Raw genomic sequence first — 22,922 nt, forward strand, 5'->3', positions numbered from 1 at the left:
CACAAACTGGAGTTGGACTTTGTACATATTCACAAGCTCAACTAGGCTCACAAATTTCATCTGTGTTGCTCAGCTGGCCCTGCCTTCCTGGAGGAACCCCAGAGCCAGGACCCAGAAGCACTAATAAGACAGTTCTGCTGTTGTGCTTAGAAGTCCCTTGGAAAACATCACAGCTGCAATTCCTCCAAATTTGAAATGTATGGTTAGGACAGTATAACTCACTGATGCAAATCTCCTGGTTGGCTCTTGATGATCAAAACAACAAGGACTGAGGTCTCTCCATCCTCATTTCCCCCTCTCATTTACCACTATCCTAGATGTAATTTTGAACCAAAGAAAAACTAGGGAGGATGGTCTCAACTGAAATCAAATAATAAAAGAACCAGAAGAGAGACAGGTGGGGAGGAAAAGAGGCGACTCCCTGAAGAAAGCTTTCAAAAGGGATGCATCTGTGCTCTGATTGCCCAGCTCATTAGGGCTCCACCTCTGTGTTGAATCCAACGCCCCACCTGTATCCTGTTTCCTCATCACTTCACTGTCTCTTCATTACTAGGCTGACACCTGTAAGCATCATTCTGATTTATTTTACATGGCATACATTTCCATGTCTTATAAACCTTGACTAGTTAATTTTCTCATAAATGATTTAAAATACAGAAGAATGGACACTAGTACAAGATGGCAAAACCCAGCTTTATCAGATCTTAATATCATGCCAGATCTTCATCAGACTATTTAAGTACAGATGTTAAATATTTCAGATGCAAAGAGGAGCTTCCTGTACACCCCTTGTCTCTCTTTTTCCTCCATATCCATAGCAGGAGTACTCACTACTGGGGGACCAGTGTTTATCACCGACATTATTATACTTTTGCCACAGATTTAGATAGCCATAAATATTATAGAATATTGCTTTGTAGATTTAAAAACTTTATATAAATAGTATCATACCTTATATATCCTTCTGAACTGGCTTTTACTCTCTCAGTATTATATTGTGAAATTAACACATTCTGATACATGCAGTTCCAATTTGTTCTTTTTTTTTCTTTAACTGCTGTAGAACATTAAGTGAATATACTTCAAAACATTTTCCAATTTTCCTCTTGAGAAAAATTTAGGTTGTTTCAATTCTTTTTTTTTTTTTTTTTTTGCTATAATGAACTTCAATTACAACCTTGTACCTTTCTCCTCCCAAACATATGCAAGTGTTTCCCTTGAGTGTATATCTAGTCTCCAGGCTACCACAGCAAATTACTAAAAACTGGGTGGCTTAGAACAACAGATTTTTTCCTCTTACATTTATGCAGGGCAGAAGCCCCATATCAAGGTGTCAGTCACTTCCTCCAGAAGCTCTAGGGGAGATTTCGTTTCTTGCCTGTCCCATCTTCTGTTGACTGTTGGCACTCGGCCTGGGGATGCTTACTCCAATCTCTGCCTCTGTCCTTACGTGGCCATCTCCTCTGTGTCTCTCCTCTTCTGTCTGTGCCTCCTCTTCTTTTTTTTGAGAATTTTAAAAATTTTAATACTGTTCAAGTCAGTGTGCGTGATTCATTTCAGCTCCTTCCCTGCCAAACCTGGGGGCAGGGATTGCTTCAGCTTCTCTGCCTTCTCTTTGTCTGTGATGACTGAGGTGTAAAGGTATCTGCTGCATCAAACTTTAAACTTCATATTATCCTTATTTTTCTTTATCTTGACCGACTTGGCGTCCTTTCGCCTGGCTGTGAGCAGAAAGTCCTTGATTTCCTCAATTTTGCGAGGCATGGTGACAAGGCGTGGAGAGCGCGGCTGGAACTTTCCATCCAGGCCCGGGGTCCCCAGATATCGCCCGGCCGTGGATTACCACGGATTACCTCCCACTCCCCACATAGGGCCTGAGAGACCTGTGCCTTGTCTTCTTATAAGGACACTTGTCATTGGATTTTGGATCCATCTAGATAATCCAAGATCTCATTTTGAGATCCTTAACTTCACATGCAAAGACCCTTTTCCCAAATAAAGTCACATTCACAGATTCCAGGTAGACAAATCTTTTGGGGGCCATCATTCCCAACCTCAGCACTGCTGAAATTTTGAACCAGATAATTCTTTGGGCATAAGGATAATCCGTGCTTTGTAGGCAGTTTAACAGTATCTCTAGCCTCTATGCACTACATTGCAGTAGTAGCCCCTCCCTCCTCCCTTGCCTTTGCAACCCCAGATGTGACAGCTAAAAATGTCTCCAGACATTGCCAAATACCCCCTGGATAGGTGAACTACTCCTCTCCTTGTTGAGAAACACAGATTTAGGGGAAAGTTGCTGACTTACAGGATATGAGCTTTTAAAAACTTTACTAGATATTGTCAGTAGTTGTCCAAAGTCATTGCACCAATTTAAACTCTTAGCAGCAGTATATGACAGTTCCCATAGCTCTGCAACATTACTTGTACTTGGTAGTGTCAGACTTTTTTTTCTGTCAATTTCATGCTATCTCATTGTTGTTTTAATTTACATCTTCCTAATTTCCAGTGTGGCTGAGCATCTTTTTATTCATCTATTTTTTATTTGGGTTTCTTGGTCAATGAATTGCTTCTTCATACTTTGTCCATTTTTTTTTCTGTTATCATTTTCTTTTTGAGTTAAAGGAGCTCTTTATATATTCAGGAGACTAGTCCTTTTTCAGTTATGTCCAATGCTAATTGTTTCTCATTTGTACATTATCTTTTGTTTATAGTATCTTTTTTTGGTGACAAACTTCTAAATTATAGCATTATCAATTCCTTTTTATGGTTTGCACTCTTAGGGTCTCTTAATGTCTCTTTGAAGTGTAAGGAGGCAGTCATGCTGCTTGAGGAAGACTGTAAAGACTAATCATATCCGAAAAAATTTAGTACTGTGGGAGGTGTCATCACATGTTGGAAAGACACAGAACAGTGTGCAGACTGCAGTCCCAGCATGCCCTAGCCGCAACTCCAAAACTGTGTTTTGGAGAAATAACTCACCTGCTTTATCTTTCCAAGCACTTGTCTAAAGGGGAAGGAGATTTGAGTCTCTGCATGACCCTAGTCTATTTAAAAATTTTACACACTTGTGAGTTCTCTAAGAGATGCAACTTACATCTCAGCTGTAGGAATCATCTTAACAGTCTTCTAGACTATTGGTAAAATTACCTGGACTGTAACAAAGGGAAACACACAAAATGGGAAACATATACAGATTATACAAATGAACGATGAAATGTCAGCCTAAAGTGCACACTTTCTCTTTTACTTTCATGTATCTTGAGACAAAGGCTGAGAGTGAACCCAATTGATACCTTTTGTGATATCAAAAATATGTCAGATATAATGCACGTACATACTTTTTAGCACAAATATTTAAATTGTATTTTTTTCCCCTTATAATTAATTCTTACAATCACCAGTACATGTTAACCTAGTGATAACCACTTGGGGGTGCTTCTGAAGAGTCTATATACCCTATCTTCAGGGACACTTCACTAAACTTGATTTCCATTTAATTGATACTGTGATTTTTCTTTTTAGCTAGATCTTGCCATGCATGATGTTGTCTTTGACCAACTTAGGAATCACCCCAGATCCTCACAAATATTACAAATACCTGAAAATGAATCTTGGACTTCTTTCACAGTTAAAAATCGTTCTTGTTCGGTAAATTCAGTTTAATATTTTCACTTACTACTCACAAAAGTTTCATTTTGTAGCCACCCCCACAAAAAGAAAAAAGGCTTTCACTCACCTTAGTCATAACTGTACTCATTATAGGCATTACTTTATATTCATTATAATATTATTTTAAGCTAATAATACTGTAACTATTAAAATTCAATGACTCTTAAACTGTTAAACATTTAGCTTATGTACTGGTTAAAGTGGGGAACTTTCATTTGCACAATCGTGGATGTGAACCGAGAGCCTCAGTTTTCTCATCGTCAGGAGTGCCATATGCCAATTTCTCTCTAGTTAGTTTGGGAGTTTGCCTTCATATCACATGAAACAGAGGTGACACTTCTGGCCTACTGCGTGACAGATGAACTTTCTGGAGATCATGGCACCTAATAGATCATTTAATGTGAGCAGCTCTGACACATGACCAAACTCCTTAAGCATTAGAGAAACTTCATGCAAGTCAATGCCATGTTGAAGTCTCCTGTCATTTCCAATGAGTGTCCACAACTGCCATTAGCAGCTTCGAGAATTGTTGCCAGTGATACTGAGGAGAGAGGGCCAAGCCACTTTGCTGTAGAGTGGTCCAAATGTGTCTCAAGGGAAGACAATGATACCTAAGAGGAGAAATGAAGGGATGCCAAAAGAGCATTTTTCTTTCCTCTTGATCTTACAGTACAATTGTTAAACTTCTGTTCATACAATTGGCGATTCTAACTAGCAAATAAAATAAAATAAAATAGGATAGCTTACTGGTATTTGAAAAAAAGTACATTCAGTAAAACATTATTGAGTGAACGAACAGCAAGATGACTAGCAAATCATTGGTATGACATGTATAGTAATAGACATCTTACTTATTGACTGTCATTTATTTATTTAAATTTTTATGTTATATTGGACTTTAGTTGATTAGCAATGTTGTGTTAGTTTCAGGTGTACAGCAGAGTGATTCAGGTGTACATATACCTATATCTATTCTCCTTCAAATTCTTTTCCCATTTGGGTTATTACAGAATAATGGGAGGGCGGAATCAAGATGGCATACTAGGAGGACGTGGAATTCGCGTCTCCTCACAACTAGGGCACCTATCAGCCACCGGTGGGGGACCATGAATACATAAGGAGAGGGGAAGAACCCCCAGCAACCGGGAAGGACGTGGGGTGTGGGGGGAGTGAAGGGTGGGGAGAAGTGGAGTTGGGACGGGACCTGCACCCCTGAGGGGTGGCTGGGGGAGGGGAGGAGTTCCTACACCCAGTGGGACTCAGCCATGGTTAGGGGTCCAGCGCCACATGGGAGACTCTGGGGGAGATGGTGGGGGAGGGGCACAAAGGAACGGAAGGGAATGCGGCCAGTACTTTCCCTGTCCACTTAGGCACCGGGGAGCCTGTTGGGCTCCCGGGCCTAATCCTCTGCCTTCCGAGCCTCCCTCCTGCAGTACAGAACCCAAGCCCCGCCCCTACACCCCCACCCAGGGCCCTACCTCTACACTCGGAGACCCCCTCCAATGTGCTGGGCCTAAACCCCACCCACACACCCTCATTCAGAGCCCTACCTCCAAACTCCGGAACTCCACACTCCAGAGGCCCTCCTTCTGACATGCTGCCTATCCCCTTCCATGCAGGTCCCAAGCAGAGGCCCTGCCCCACGCTTGAACGTCACCCTGCCTAGGCCCCGCCCCCAGGGTCTTTTCCACCTATGTGGGTCCTGAGCCTAGGCCCTCACCTGCCTAAGACCTGCCCCACCCTAAACCCTGCCCCTGCCTAAGTTCCGTCCCTGCCTAAACTCCGCCCCCATAACCAAGGCTTTTTTTCTTTTCTTTTTTCCTCTTTTAGATTGGGGTTCTGATTTACCTTGTTGATTCATTGTTGTTCATTCTTTTATATTTTTATTTTTCCTAATAAATCTTTTATTTTTCTAATTTTATTTTATTCTTTATACTTTGTTATTGTTCTCTCCTTCTGGCTTGTCCCCCCCACCCCACTTTTTTTTTTTCTGTTGTAGTTTTATTTTATCTTGTTGCAGTTGTTTCAATTATACTTTTATTTTTCCTAATATATTTTTTATCTTTCTAATTTTATTTTGTTTTTTATTATTCGATATTGTACTGCTCCTTTTTTTCTTTCTTTCTTTTATTTTTATTTATTTATTTTTTTACCACACCACGAAGCTTGCGGGATCTTGGTTACCAGGCCAGAGGCCAGGCCCAGCTTCTGTGGTGGGAGCTCCAAATCCAAACCACTGGACTAACAGAGAACCTCAGACTCCAGGGCATATCAATCAGAGCGAGGCCTCCCGGAGGTCTTCATCTCAGCACCAAGACCCAGCTCTATCCAACTGCCTGCAAACTCCAGTAATGGACGTCTCAGGCCAAACAACCAGTAAGACAGGAATACAGCACCATCTATCAGAAAAAAAAAAAAAAAAAAGAAATGAAAAAAATATGTTAGAGACAAAGGAGCATGGTAAAAACCTACAAGAACAAATAAATGAAGACGAAACAGGCAACCTACCTGAAAAGGAATTCAGAATAGTGATAGTAAAGATGACCCAAAAGCTCAGAAACAGAATGGAGAAAATGCAAGAAACATTTAACAAGGATCTAGAAGAACTAAAGAGCAAATAAACAGTGATGAACAACACAATTACTGAAATTAAAAATACTCTCAAAGGAATCAGTAGCAGAAAAACTGAGGCAGAAGAACGGATAAGTGAGCTGGAAGATAAAATGGTGGAAATAACTGCCAGGGAGCAGAATACAGAAAAAAGAATGAAAAGAATTGAGGACAGTCTCAGAGACCTCTGGGACAACATTAAACGCACCAACATTCAAATTATAGGGGTTCCAGAAGAAGAAGAAAAAAAGAAAGGGTCTGAGAAAATATTTGTAGAGATTATAGTCGAAAACTTCCCTAACGTGGGAAAGGAAATAGTCAAGCCCAGGAAGCACAGAGAGTACCATACAGGATAACCCCAAAGAGAAACATGCCGAGACACATATTAATCGAACTGTCAAAAATTAAATACAAAGAAAAAATATTAAAAGCAGCAAGGGAAAAACAACACATAACATACAAAAAAATCCCCAAAAGGTTAAGACCTGATTTTTCATAGAAACTCTGCAAGCCAAAACATATTTAAGGTGATGAAAAGGAAAAACCTACAACCAAGATTACTCTACCCAGCAAGGATCTCATTCAGATTCGAAGGAGAAATTAAAACCTTTACAGATAAACAAAAGTTAAGAGAATTCAGCACCACCAAACAAGCTTTACGATAAATGCTAAAGGAACTTGTCTAGGCAGGAAACACAAAAGAAGGAAAAGACCTACAAAAACAAACCCAAAGCAATTAAGAAAATGGTAATAGGAACATACATCTCAATAATTACCTTAAATTTAAATGGATTAAATGCTCCCACCAAAAGACATAGACTGGCTGAATGGTTACAAAAACAAGACCTGTACATAGGCTGTCTACAAGAGACCCACTTCAGACCTAGGGACACATACAGACTGAAAGTGAGGGGATGGTAAAAGTTATTCCATGCAAATGGAAATCAGAAGAAAGCTGGAGTAGCAATTCTCATATCAGACAAAATAAACTTTAAAATAAACACTATTACAAGAGACAAAGAAGGACACTGCATAATGATCAAGGGATCAATCCAAGAAGAAAATATAACAATTGTAAATATTTATGCACCCAAAATAGGAGCACCTCAAATACATATGGCAAATGCTAACAGCCATAAAAGGGGAAATCGACAGTAACACAATCATAGTAGGGGACTTTAACACCCCAATTTCACCAATGGACAGATTAACCAAAATGAAAATAAATAAGGAAACATAAGCTTCAAATGATACATTAAACAAGATGGACTTAATTGATATTTATAGGACATTCCATCCAAAAACAACAGAAAACATTTTCTTCTCAAATGCTCATGGAACATTCTCCAGGATAGACTATATCTTGGGTCACAAATCAAGCCTTGGTAAATATAAGGTAATTGAAATAGTATCAAGTATCTTTTCTGACCACAACACTGTGAGACTAGATATCAATTACAGGAAAAAACTGTAAAAAATACAAACACATGGAGGCTAAACAATACGTTACTACATAACCAAGAGATCACTGAAGAAATCAAAGAGGAAATCAAAAACTACCGAGAAACAAATGACAATGAAAACACGACCCGAAACCTATGGGGTGCAGCAAAAGCAGTTCTAAGAGGGAAGTTTATAGCAATACAATCCTACCTCAGGAAAGAAGAAACATCTCAAATAAACAACCTAACCTTACATCTAAAGCAATCAGAGAAAGGAGAACAAAATAAACCCAAAGATAGCAGAAGGAAAGAAATCATAAAGATCAGATCAGAAATAAATGAAAAAGAAATGAAGGAAACTATAGAAAAGATCAGTAAAACTAAAAACTTGTTCTTTGAGATGAAAAACAAAATAGATAAACCATTAGCCAGACTCATCAAGAAAAAAAGGGAGAAGACTCAACAGAATTAGAAATGAAAAAGGAGAAGTAACAACTGACACTGCAGAAATACAAAGGATCATGAGTGATTACTACAAGCAACTATATACCAATAAAATGGACATCCTGGAAGAAATGGACAAATCCTTAGAAAAGCACTACCTTCCAAGACAGAACCAGGAAGAAACAGAGAACATAAACATACAAACCAAAACACTGAAATTGAAACTGTGATTAAAAATCTTCCAACAAACAAAAGCCCAGGACCAGACGGCTTCACAGGGGAATTCTATCAAACATTTAGAGAAGAGGTAACACCTATCCTTCTCAAACTCTTCCAAAATATAGCAGAGGGAGGAACACTCACAAACTCATTCTACGGGGCCACCATCACCCTGGTTCCAAAACCAGACAAAGATGTCACAAAAAAGAAAACTACAGGCCAATATCTCTGATGATCATAGATGCAAAAATCCTCAACAAAATACTAGCAAACAGAATCCAACAGCACATTAAAAGGATCATACACCATGGTCAAGTGGGGTTTATCCTAGGAATGCAAGAATTCTTCAGTATACGCAAATCAATCAATGTGATACACCATATTAACAAATTGAAGGATAAAAACTATGTGATAATCTCAACAGATGCAGGAAAAGCTTTTGACAAAATTCAACACCCATTTATGATAAAAACTCTCCAGAAAGTGGGCATAGAGGGAACCTACCCCAACATAATAAAGGCCATATATCATTCTCAGTGGTGAAAAACTGAAACCATTTCCGCTAAGATCAGGAACAAGACAAGTTTGCCCACTCTCACCACTATTATTCAATATAGTTTTGGAAGTTTAGCCACAGCCATCAGAAGGAAAAGAAGTAAAATGAATCCAAATCGGAAAAGAAGAAGTAAAACTGTCACTGTTTGCAGATAACATGATACTATACATAGAGAATCCTAAAGTTGCTACCAGAAACCTGGTAGAGCTAACCGATGAATTTGGTAAAGTAGCAGGATACAAAACTAATGCACAGAAATCTCTTGCATTTCTATACACTAATGATGAAAAATCTGAAAGAGAAATTAAGGAAACACTCCCATTTACCATTGCAACAACAAAAACAAAATATCTAGGAATAAACCTACCTAAGGAGACAAAAGACCTATATGCAGAAAACTGTAAGACACTGATGAAAGAAATTAAAGATGATACAAACACATGGAGAGATATACCTTGTTCTTGGATTGAAAGAATCAACATTGTGAAAATGACTCTACTACCCAAAGCAATCTACAGATCAATGCAATCCCTATCAAACTATCAGTGTCATTTTTCAGAGAACTAGAACAAAGAATTGCACAATTTTTATGGGAACACAAAGACCCCGAATAGCCAAAGTAATCTTGAGAAAGAAAAACAGAGCTGGAGGAATCAGGCTCCCAGACTTCAGACTATACTACAAAGCTACAGTAATCAAGACAGTATTTTACTGGCACAAAAACAGAAATATAGATCAATGGAACAGGATAGAAAGCCCAGAGATAAACCCATGCATATATGGTCACCTTATCTTTGATAAAGGAGTCAAGAATATACAGTGGAGAAAACACAGCTTCTTCAATAAGTCGTGCTGGGAAAACTGGACAGCTACATGGAAAAGAATGAAATTAGAACACTCCCTATCACCAAACACAAAAATACACTCAAAATGGATTAAAGACCTAAATGTAAGGCCAGACACTACAAAACACTTAGAGGAAAACATAGGCAGATGCTGTATGACATAAATCACAGCAAGATCCTTTTTGACTTACCTCCTAGAGAAATGGAAATCAAAGCAAAAATAAACAAATGGGACCTAATGAAACTTCAAAGCTTTTGCACAGCAAAGGAAACCATAAACAAGACGAAAGGGCAACCCTCAGAATGGGACAAAATATTTGCAAATGAAGCAACTGGCAAAGGATTAATCTCCAAAATATACAAGCAGCTCATGCAGCTCAATATCAAAAAAACAAACAACCCAATCCAAAAATGGGCAGAAGACCTAAATAGACATTTCTCCAAAGAAGATATACAGATTGCCAACAAACACATGAACGGTTGCTCAACATCACTGATCATTAGAGAAATGCAAATCAAAACTACAATGAGGTATTACCTCACACCAGTCAGAATGGCCATCATCAAAAAATCTACAAACAATAAATGCTGGAGAGGGTATGGAGAAAAGGGAACCTTCTTGCACTGTTGGTGGGAGTGTAAATTGTTACAGCCCCTATGGAGAACAGTATGGAGGTTCCTTAAAAAACTAAAAATAGAACTACCATATGACCCACCAATCCCACTACTGGGCATATACCCTGAGAAAAACATAATTCAAAAAGAGTGATGTACCACAATGTTCACTGCAGCTCTATTTACAATAACCAGGACATGGAATCAATCTAAGTGTCCCTCGACAGATGAATGGATAAAGAAGATGTGGCACATATATACAATGGAATATTACTCAGCCATAAAAAAACCCGAAATTGAGTTATTTGTGGTGAGGTGGATGGACCTAGAGTCTGTCATATAGAGTGAAGTCAGAAAGCAAAAAACAAATACCGTATGCTAACACATATATATGGAATCTAAAAATAAACTGGTTCTGATGAACCTAGGGGCAGGACTGGAATAAAGACACAGATGTAGAGAATGGACTTGAGGACACAGGGAGGGGGAAGGGTAAGCTGGGACGAAGTGAGAGAGTAACATTGACATATATACAGTTCCAAATGTAAAATAGATAGCTAGTGGGAAGCAGCTGCATAGCACAGGGAGATCAGCTCCGTGCTTTGCTACCACCTAGAAGGGTGGGATAAGGAGGGTGGGATGGAGAGGCAAGAGGGAGGGGATATGGGGATCTATGTATACATATAGCTGATTCACCTTGTTATACAGCAGAATCTAATACAACATTGTAAAGCAATTATACTCCAATAAAGATGTTTAAAAAAAGAATATTGAGCAGAATTCCCTGTGCTATACAGTAGGTCCTTGTTGTTTATCTATTTTAAACATGTAGTGTGTACATGTCAATCCCAAACTCCCAATCTGTCTCTCGCCTGCACCTTTCCTCTTTGGTAACCATAAGTTTTTTTTCTAAGTCTGTGAGTCTGTTTCTGTTTTGTAAGTAAGTTCATTTGCATCATTTTTAAAAAAAATTCCACATACAATTGTCATTTATTTACCCATTTAACAAATAGTTATTGAGTGCCGACATTGTGCCTAATCCTGAGCTAGGCACTAGGGATTCAGTGATGAGCACAGATACTGTCCTGCTTTCATTGGACAATCAAATGGGGAAGAGAACTATTTTTTTTGTTTTGTTTTATTTTGTTTTTGTTTCTTGTGGTACGCAGGCCTCTCACTGTTGTGGCCTCTCCCGTTGCGGAGCACAGGCTCCGGACGCGCAGGCTCAGCGGCCATGGCTCACGGGCCCAGCCGCTCCGCGGCATGTGGGATCTTCCCGGACCGGGGCACAAACCCGTGTCCCCTGCATCAGCAGGCGGACTCTCAACCACTGCGCCACCAGGGAAGCCCGGAAGAGAACTATTGATTAAATAATCTCACAGAGAAATTTAAAACTGCAACTATTTTTTTTATCATTGTTTTTTAAGATTTTTTTTTTTGATGTGGACTAATTTTAAAGTCTTTATTGAATTTGTTACCATCCTGCTTCTGTTTTGTGGGTTTTTTTTGTTTTGTTTTTTTTTGGCTGCGAGGCATGTGGGATCTTAGCTCCCTGATCAGGGATCGAACCCGCACCTGCTTCATTGGAAGGCAAAGTCTTAACCACTGGATCACCAGGGAAGTCCCCCAAACTGCAATTATGTTAAGTGTTACAAAAGAGAGAGGCATGGTGTTTTAAGGATTGAGCAAGGGACGTCAGGGAAGGCTGCCCTGAGGAGGTGTGATAGTTAAGTTTTGAGTCAAATACAGCAAGAGAGAAATGGAAGAAATATTCCTGGAAGAGAGCAGTGTGTGCCAAGGTCCTGTGAGGTGCGAGAGGTGGGTACATCTCATTCTGGGAGAAAAGCAGTGTGTTCTGTTTCCCTGTGAAGCTGGAGAGAGATACGGGGCTAGGCTTGGAAGAGCCTTCTGTGCCATATTCCAGGGATTTGTTTTTACACCTAGAAAAACAGGAAGCCATTACAGAAATTGAGCAGAAGGATGACTTGATCAGATTTGAGTTCCAAAAAGATAATTCTGCCATATGAGGAATGGGGGTTGGAAGGGGTCAAAGCTAGCTAACTAGTAAGGGTAGACTAGTTAGGATGGTCTTCCAGTAGTTCAGATGAGCTAAAGGTCTCTTGAATGACAGTAGTTGGGGAGAGGGATGGAGATGGTAAGACGTAGATGAATTCATGTGATAATTAGAAGGTAAAAGGACTTGGTACTAGATTGAAAATGGAGGTAAAGAAAAAGGAAATGTTAAGGATGACCAACACCCAAGTTTCTAGTAACTGAATGGCTGATGATGCCATTCACTGAACCTGAGAACGCTGGCAAAGGACCATATTCAGGGAGGAAGGTCATGAGTTTGTTTTGGGTCTGGAGTTTTCTCTTGAACACTTGAATATTTGGATCTAGCATTGGGAAGAGAAGTGTAGGTTATAGATACAAAATATGAAATTGGGAGTCATCTGTGCACAAATGGGTGGTAATGTAAAGTAAATTACTGTGGTAGACAGAATAACGGCCTCTCCAAGATGTCCATGTCATAATCTGCAGAGCCTGTGAATACGTTATCTTACATGGCAAAGGGAAATTAAGATAGCATGTGCAATTAAGGTTGTTATTCAGCTGACTGTGCAATAGAGATTATCCTGGATTATCTAGGTGGACCCAGTGTAATCACAAGGGTCCTTAAATGTGGGAGACAGCAGTAGAAGAGTCAGTTTCAGAGGGATGTGACGTGAGGAAGCCTTGTCCTGTCATTGCTGGCTTTTTTTGTGTTTTGTTCTGTGGTTTGTTAATAACATTTTATTTTTAAATTATCATTTGTTATATTTACTAGTTTGCCAAACTACTTTATTTATTTATTTATTTTTGGCATTTTATTTATTTTAATATCTTTATTGAAGTATAATTGCTTTACGATGGTGTGTTAGTTTCTGCTTTATAACAAAGTGAATCAGCTTATAATGGAAGGAGCCTCTAGTCAAGGAATAGGGGCAGCCCTAGAAGCTGGAAAAGACCAGAAATAGATTTTCCCCTAGTGTCTTCAGAAAGGAACATAGCTCTGATTAGACTTGGATTTTAGTACAGTGAGACCCATTTTGGAATTCTGATCTCCAGAACTGTAAGATGATAAAACGGTGCTGTTTGAAGCCACCAAGTTTGGGGTAATTACAGCAGCGATACGAAACTAACCCAGTTACCTTGAGAAAAGTTAAAGAGAGAGAGGGCCTAACACTGAATCATGGAACTCTATTACATAATGGTGCTATAAAGAAGAGAAACTTACTAATGAGACAGGGAAGAAAGAGAAGAAGAAAACCAGGAGCATTTAGGGTTCTGGAAGCAAGAGGAGAGAATCTTTCATAAAGAGGTCAAGCAGGATGAGAAGTGTACGCTGGATTTGGTGGTAGGAGCTCATGGATGACTACAGTGACAACCGTTTTGTTGGAATGAAGGGAGCTGGGTCCAGATTGGGGTTGGATGTGGTGTTAGTGCGAGGTGAAGAGGCAAAAGTAAAGACTATGTGCAATGCTTCTAAGAAGTTTACTTGTACAGTGGAAGGAAAAATTACAAAAATGTTACCTTGGAATACTAATAATATTTCTGAAGCTTGGCATTGTTGACATTTTGGATCAGGTAATTCTTTGTCGTGGGGGACTATCTTGTGTATTATGGAATGTTTAGCCGTTTCTCTGGTCTCTGTCCACTAGATGCCAGTTGCAGTCTCTTCCCTCAGTTGTGACAACTAAAAAGTCTGTAGCCATTGTTAAATGTCCCCTAGGGATGAGTGACAAAATGCCCCTAAATGAGAACCACTGTTTTGTATAGAAAATAAAGAATCCCCTGAGTTTGATTTTGTCCAAGTACATCAGACTTATTTTTTTCTGAAGGGTAAAAGGGCATCAAATGAGTGCAACATTATTTGATTGGCTCCTTCAAAGCTCACGCTCTAGATACACTTGATATTTAGGTACATGCTCTGAGTTGATAGAAATTGAATTTGTATAAATGGTATTCTTGTGCATGCTCTCATGTAAGAATCCGAAAAGATAAGCCTAGGATGGACTCCAGTTATATTCAAAGTTTGTTCTAATTCTGTCTTTGCCATTTAATCTAGATTGGTGGCCAGATGATAATGGAACAGCGTGGTTCCAAGCAACTGCCCTTACCCCAGTATCATCTGCCTATAAGGATTCTAATAGCATTAGCTGAAATCTCAAAGCAGGTGCTCATCAAATCATGCTGAAATCGTTCACACTGTTAAAAAAAAAAAAAAAAAGAGTGTCTGCATTCTAACGTAGTTGATGTGGCTTTTCAGAAATTTAATGGGAAATGCAGTCCAAACCTTGTTTCTGAGCTTTGAAGAAAAGGATTGCTTTTTTAGATTGGATGCATATGTTGAGTCTCAGACGTATGAAGACTCTACTTCTCTTGCCACCATTCACAAGATCCTTCCTGTTGGATTGGCTCTTTGGGTGTGCCTAAGGTGTCCCCCACCTATGTATTCATCCCTTCTTCCTCCCTAACTCCTGGCAATGCTTGATCTTTTTACTATTTCCATAGATTTGCCTTTTCAGAATGTCATGTAGTTGTGATCATACAGTATGTAGCCTTTTCAGATTGTCTTCTTTCACTTCGTAATGTGCATTAACATTCCTCCATGTCTTTTTGTGGCTTGCTAGCTCATTTCTTTTTAGCACTGAATATTCCATTGTCTGGATGTACCACAGCTTATTTATCCAGACACCTACTGAAGAATGTGTTGGTTGCTTCCAAGTTTTAGCAATTCTGAATAAAGCTGCTGTAAACATCATGTGCAGGTTTTTGTGTAGACATAAGTTTTCAACTCGTTTTGGTAAATACCAAGAAACATAATTGCTGGACCATATGGTAAGAGTGTGTTTAGTTTTGCCAGAAACTGTTGAACTGTCTTTCAAAATGGCTGTACCATTCTGTGTTCCCACCAGCAATGAGAGTTCTTATTGCTCCACATCCTAGCCAGCATTTGGTGGTGTCAGTGTTTTGGATTTGGGCCATTCTAATAGATGTATAGTGGTATCTCATGTTCTAATTTTCAATTCTTTAATGATATGTGATGCTCTCCATCTTTTTATATGCCTATTTACCATCTGTATATCTTCTTTGATGAGGTGTCTGTTCAGATCTTTGACCCATTTTAAAATCAGGTTGTTCATTTCCTTATTGTTGAGTTTTAAGTGTTCTTTGTATACTTTGGTTAATAGCCTTTTATCAGAAATGGCTGTTGCAAATATTTCCTCCCAGTCTGGCTTGTCTTCACATCCTTTTGAGTGTTTTAACTTAAAAAAAGTAAGTTCTTGATCATTTGAAAGCCTATTAAGCAGTATAAGGAGAAATGTAATCCACAGCTTTTTAGGATATTAATATTGAATTTAGCAGAAATGTTAGGGGGTATGGACTTACTTAAGCCCTTTGCCATCTTTCTGGGTCATTTAAATACTTTTCCCATAGCAGCATGAAGTGGTTTTCCTCCAGCTGCAAAAGAGTTGCAGTGTGAGACCACAAATTTAGTTTGAAAATACCAAATTTGTGAGACCTGAGGAGATTTAATCCTTGGCAAAATGTGCTCAACTTCTCACTTAAGAAAAAGAATTAAAACAAACCAGAGGTGTTCACGCTTATATCTGGTGGCTTTAGAAGTTTCCCTATGGGAGAAAGTTACGCTTTAATGAAGAATTAGTTTAAGCAGGGTGGATTAAGTTGCTAAAATTCATCTCCATAGTAATTTAGCAAGGGAAAAATTAAGATGTTGGCCACAGTTTCTATAAATTTGGTCAGAGCTGAAGATCCATGTGAATAACTTTGGGAAGGTGATACTCATTCCAGTTGATCATTTAGCTATTAAATACCAATCTTGCACATAGTGGGTCCTCTACTCAAAAGTGCTTTTGCTTATGAGTTACATGTCAGTGTAAATGAGCCAATCTCATAATTCCTTTCACGTGTTCAATGACTGCATATTGTCCTGCATTCATTTTACTGTGCCTCCTATGTTCTAAGAACTGTTGAAGTTTTGAGGGGAGCACAAGTTTACATAATGTGATTTCTGGCATTAAGGAGTTTTACTGATGACTAGAAGAAAGACAAATGTATGGAACTTTCTGTGATCTGAAAGGTAGTCCATCTTTCCTGAATGATATAAAAGAAAAAAATTCCAGTTTTTTTTTTTAACCACTTCCTAATGTACAATTTGACTTCTATACAGTGTCATTTAACTTGGAGGAACAGTGAAACTGTGATGGTTAATTTTCCGTGTCAACTTGACTGGGTCATAGGATTCCCAGATAGTTGATTAAACATTATTTCTGGTGTGTCTGTGAGGGTGTTTCTGGATGAGATTAGCTTTTCAGTCAACAGACTGTGTAAAGCAGATTGCCTTCCCCATTACAGGTGGACCTTGTCTAGTTCGTTGAGGGCTGAAAAGAACAAAAACGGGGAGGAAGGGAGAATTTGCTCTCTCTTCCTGACTACATAAGCTGGAACGTTGGTCTTCTCTTACCCTTGAACTGGAAATTACACCATCAGCATTTCTGGTTCTCAGGCCTTTGGACTCAGACTGGAAAAAAAATTATATATATAATATATAAAGTTATATGTATTATACAGTTATAATATAATATTGTATATTATGTATAATATTTTATATATAATAAAATTATATATGTGTGTGTGTGTGTGTATATATATATATCTCCTATTAGTTTTGTTCCTATGGAAAACCTGACTGATACTGGAACAAAAGTGCTTAAATTTAAAGGGTAATTTATTTTTTAAAAGGCATTCAAGAAAAAAGAGAGAGAAAAAAACATTTGTATTCATACAGTTTCAAGTTGTTGGCTAAAATGACAGGTATTTCCCTGTTTCTCACCCCCCAAACTGTATCATTTCATCTGAGGATTTAAAATTGGGCAACCAAAGATCACTTGGATTGTATTTAGTGGCGCATGCCAGGTCAATTTATTTTAACATGCATAAGTCTAAATTGTCAGTAATAATCATCTCAGGAAAGAACTGTAGGAAAAAATCAATATTCCTGTTGAGAGTTTTCAATAGTACTTAATGATTTTACACATCTGCCACACAGACATGAAGGAGGCTCAATTAAAACCCATAACAGAGTAAGCAAGCACTGCCTAAAAAGGGGAAAAAAAAAATCTATATCAAAACCACAAGATAGGGCTTCCCTGGTGGCGCAGTGGTTGAGAATCTGCCTGCTAATGCAGGGGACACGGGTTTGAGCCCTGGTCTGGGAGGATCCCACATGCCGCGGAGCAACTAGCCCCGTGAGCCACAACTACCGAGCCTGCGCGTCTGGAGCCTGTGCTCCGCAACAAGAGAGGCTGCGATAGTGAGAGGCCCGCGCACCGCGATGAAGAGTGGCCCCCGCTTGCCACAACTAGAGAAAGCCCTTGCACAGAAACGAAGACCCAACACAGCAAAAATAAATTAATTAATTAATAAACTCCTACCCCCAACATCTAAAAAAAGAAACAAAAACCACAAGATAAATATGACTAGCAGAATAAATCTTAGTTTCAGTGGACAGGTAGGTAATATATGTTGGAAATTTACATACTTGATCATGGTAGGGTTGTGCTTCAGTTTCCTTGTTTATAGCATAGTGATAACAAAGTACCTACCTCCCAAGATTGTGGTGAAGATTCAATGAGATGATATAGGTGAAGCTCTTAGAACAACACCTAGCTTATAAGAAACACTCCAAACACTTTCAAAAAATAAAATTAAGTAGGGCTTCAGAGACCATCTTACAGAGATGGCTGCTCTGAACTTTATTCCTAGACTTCTCTCTGTCTCTTTTGGTGACATTCATTTATTGAAAAACAAGGCCCTTAAAAGTGAAAATGTTCTGATTGGACAGCATTGGGCCTCTTCAGCAACATTGCCCCCTTCCTCAATAACTAAGCTTCTCTGAAAGTAAGACAGAAGCTGCCATAGTGTTGGGGAGAGTGATGGAAATTGCAAAGGTCCATGACACGCTGGTAGAGGAGAGTGATGGGGACTTTCTTGAGACAGGTGGGGTCTTTCAGCAGGTCCAGGCTTTATCACCCATGGGGAGTTGTTTGGTGGTTTTCAGAGTAAATCCTGGATTGTGATTTTAGGATGGAGAGTTGAGCTTAGAGCTCCACCTTCTTCCAGTCCTTGAGAGAGATTATCTGTGGGGCTGAGTATTGCTAGACACTTTTCCCTTTGACTGGAAATCTAGGAAAATGACCTGGGCAGCCAGTCAATGGTATAGATTCTAGAATTTATTTAATAGTGTAGATGTTTAGGACCATAGATATCACCTCATCTCACTTCCCCATCTTAAAAGTGAGGAGACTAGTGCCTAGATTGGTAAACTGATTTCCCAAGGTCACCCAACATATAGTATGGCGAACTGACACTGAAGTCCAGGTTTCCTGACTCCACATTTTGTGCTTATAGAACACATCTGTGAAAGAGAGAGAGTGAGCAAGAGATTGGGACACAGAGGATTAAGGGGTGGAATTCAGATCAACATTTCTCCATAGGTGCATCATACTAAAATTTCACATCATAGATAATAGTATTGATGTCTATCACTTATTAAATATTTACTATGTGATTATCACTTCATGTACATATATTAATTAATCCTTGTAACAACATCATAAGGTAGGCAGTGTTGTTATAGCTACTTTACAGATGAGGGAACTGAGGCTTGGAGAGGCTCAGCAAATTGTCCAGTATTATGCAGCTAATAAGTGACAGAGCCAAGACTAGAATAATGAGTATTGGCAAATCACACTTCAGATGACATTAAGGCCATTTAAAAAGAGTCTTGGGGAGAGGCTTGGTCCCTTCTGCACTCCAGGTTTTAGTTTACACACTTCTAAAGTGCAACAAATGATCTTCAAGATCTGTGCATGAGTTATTGTTCTATTACTTTATTTTTCCTGGTGTTTTGACTGCACACAAGATTTTTCTAACTAAAGTTTGAGAATAAGTATGCAAGGTTTTCCTTCCTGATAAAATGAGGGTGAAACGATGTGGTAGCTGATGCTAAAAGCTCTTGCTGACTCCTTCTGGGATGACCACATGCCTCCCAGGACAGCCTTTCTAGGCCTCCTTCCACTCCATTATTTCAGGTTTGACGGATGGTGATAGTACCTTGCTCCTGCTTAAGAAGCTTGGTGCCTCTATTTTTTCTAGATTACGTGAGGTTTTAACAAGGCTTATGGGGTGATTCTTTGTCATTAAAATAACAAATGGATTGAAAACAGCCTTCTGTCTCTTTGGAACCCACCACGGTTCTGTGGATGATAATCCAGCTGGTGATAGAACAACAGAGAACCATGAGGCTATCAGAGTGGGGAACTGTAAAATTCCCTGTGATTTGTCGGTGAGAATGGAGAATGTCAGACATCTCAGAGAATAAATTTAAATCCATGGCTGGACAGTGTGACTTTTGAGAACAAATTTTTATAAATGTGCAGTGGGATTGGCTTGGGGATATGGGATATCTTTTTTTTTTTTTCATTTTTTTTAAATATAGGCTGCTCCAGCTCTTAGTTGCGGCACACGGGATCTTCACTGAGGCACGTAGACTTCTTAGTTGCGGCACTCAGGCTCCTTAGTTGTGGCATGCAAACTCTCAGTTGTGGCATGCAAACTCTTAGTTGTGGCATGCATGTGGGATCTGTTTCCCTGACCAAGATCAAACCCAGGCCCACTGCATTGGGAGTGTAGAGTCTTACCCGGCTGAGAGGCCAGAAAAGTAATAGATCGCATGTTTATTCTTCTATGGAAACTATGGAAATAAGTGGCATAAGCATTTAAAATGTTAGAACTAAAGGGTTTTAAAACATCAGAAAAAAGTTGAGTTAAATGAGAACATGGCTGTCCCCTAGGCGGAGATGCTAATCTAATACTAGGAATTCTGATTCAGGTCCATGGAGCTGTCTAGGCAGCAGGAATTGGAATATTAGGTCCAAGGGGGCTGGACTTGTATGCCTGGAGCAGATCCCCACAGAAGGAAGCAAGATCAATGTCAAAAGAAGAGAATAATTCCACTTCCTGTTTCTGATCCCGCTTATGAGAACAATTTAGATCAAGAGTGATACTGTCATGAGAAAAATGATATGTCTTTCAACAAACTGCCAGTTGAAACTTTTAAAATAAATGACTACAGTGAAGATGTTGAATTCAGGTCAGTTTAAGGAATTGACTAATGACAGCAACAGAGATCACAGGAAATGATACAATCCTGAAACTGACAGGAGGTGAGATGGAGGTTACTCTGTAGTAAATTATGTGCAGAAATGGGTTAGCTACTCTGTTCAGAATTGACACAGAGAAGCCTCAAACTTCAAAAGCTTCAAACAGCTTTCTCACCCTCACTTTTTGAGTGGCTAGTTGTGTGATCTGGGTAAGTTTCTTCTCTAAAGGGGCTTCAGTTTCTCCATCTGTAAAATGGGGAATTTGGCTGGCTCATCATTTAGGTTTCTTCTACTTCTTACCTATTTTTAGATCTGCTACCATGAATGTCTGCTGGCAGAAATAGGAGCAGTAATACATTTTACTTACTGTAATTTTCAGGCAATAGAATCTTCCCCATCCATTTAAGTTCATGGTTCTCTCTCTCATCCTTGGAATCCAGAGTGTTTGTGGCTGGTATCCTTTATTTGACACCTATCAGTATTCTGAACGGTGGTTGTTAGCAACTTGAAGGGCAAGATTTGTACCTTATTCCATTTTGCATCCTGAATGATTAGCACAGTAATTGCAGTTAGTACCTACCACCATTACCACTAACAACAATAAATAATTGTAATATCAACAGTAATAGTTGCTATGTATTTAGGCTTACACATGTGGTGGGCATTGTGCAAGGCACTCCATATACATGATCTTATTTAGGCCTCAAGAGAGGAGAAACAGAGAGATTGAGCAACATGCCTAAGGTCACACAGACCATAACTGGCAGAACCAGTATTTGACATGTAACCCAAGTCTGTATGTTTCCAAAGCTATGATCTTACCCACCATAGCATGCTACTTTCCTCCAAAATTTCTCATTTTCTATAGATAATAAATACCTAAACCTGAAAATTCAAGAAGTAGGAAATAGAAGCATGTTATTTAGATATATGGAGGTGAGCGACAAAAGAAACAGCTAAAATAATTGAGAATGGTTGCTTTTGAGAAAGAGATGAGAGTACAGGAGAATGCTGTTTTTTCGTAATAAGTCTCAAAGAATTGTGTGACTCTGTAAATTACGTCCAAATCTAATTTTGATGAAAATTTAAACTTGAAAGTAAAAGAATTATGGTATACCCATTTAAAAAAAAAACGGAGAAATAGGAAATGGGGTCAGACTGGGGAGACAGGACCTGTCCATTTTACAAGAGGATTGCAGACTCAGAACACTGGAAGGGAGAAATCTGGGAGCCTTTGGGTGAGGGGAAGTTCACCCTAGTTGTGGCATAGTGTATGTACCTATGCTTACCAGTGTCCAATGTAAATCTAATTAAACCACATATATAATTTAACCTTTTTGGAAGCCACATTAAAATAAGTAAAAAGGAAATAATAAAATAATTTTAATAAGGTATTTTGTTTAAACCAATATATCCAAACTGATCTTTTCAACATATAATAAATATAAAAATTATTAATGAGCAAAAAGTAACTACTAATAAATCATCCTTAACACTTCCTGTTAGGCATCTTAGAAACTCTTGGTTTGGCCATCAAATTTATGGGCCTTTTTTTTTTTTTTTTTTGCGGTACGCGGGCCTCTCCCGTTGCGGAGCACAGGCTCCGGACGCGCAGGCTCAGCGGCCATGGCTCACGGGCCCAGCTGCTCCGCGGCATGTGGGATCTTCCCGGACCGGGGCACGAACCCGTGTCCCCTGCATCGGCAGGCGGACTCTCAACCACTGCGCCACCAGGGAAGCCCTATGGGCCTTTTTGATAGTGCTACAAAGACATTTGAAGTTGGAGATCATAGCACTGGGTGTATTCTGAAAGTAGATGTTTAGTACATGTATTTTGGGGGCCTTTCTAAAAAAGTTATAAGTGAAAAAATTTAAACTAGATTAAGAAATGGAATCGAGTGGCTCATTTTACAGAAAAGTCTGGGGGAGGTCTTGTTTCAGGCCAGGCTGGATCCAGGTGACTTACTCGTGACATTTCTTGCTTGATCCTTTCATCTCTTGGTTCCGCTTTACTTGCTTTTTTTTCCTAGCAGGCTCTATCCCTGTGGCAGAGAACATTGCTCCAAGAGTTCCAGACTTTCGGAATCCATACGGTTTATGGTTCTAGAGGAACGGAAATAGCTTTCCTGATAATGGGGCAGAAATCCCAAGGAGGACATCACCTGACCTAGCTTGGGGCATGTACCCATCCCTGAACCCATTAGTGTGTCTAGAGGAGATGAAGCATTCTTATTGGCAAGGCCTGTGGAATGTGACCTCCCTGTGACTTGGAAGGCTGGAGAGTCTGGAT

At 39.3% G+C, this 22,922-nt stretch overlaps 1 pseudogene across 1 annotated transcript; it reads right to left on the minus strand.

Annotated features, from left to right (window-relative positions):
• Window positions 1-1,533: 1,533 nt before the first annotated feature.
• LOC309821203 (large ribosomal subunit protein eL38-like) lies at window positions 1,534-1,789 on the minus strand (annotated as a pseudogene). Its single transcript has one exon. The product of its transcript is annotated as a large ribosomal subunit protein eL38-like (transcript).
• Window positions 1,790-22,922: the final 21,133 nt, after the last annotated feature.

This window comes from Grampus griseus, assembly GCF_964374135.1.
Source record: "Grampus griseus genome assembly, chromosome: 3".
Classification (NCBI taxonomy): Eukaryota; Metazoa; Chordata; class Mammalia; order Artiodactyla; family Delphinidae; genus Grampus; species Grampus griseus.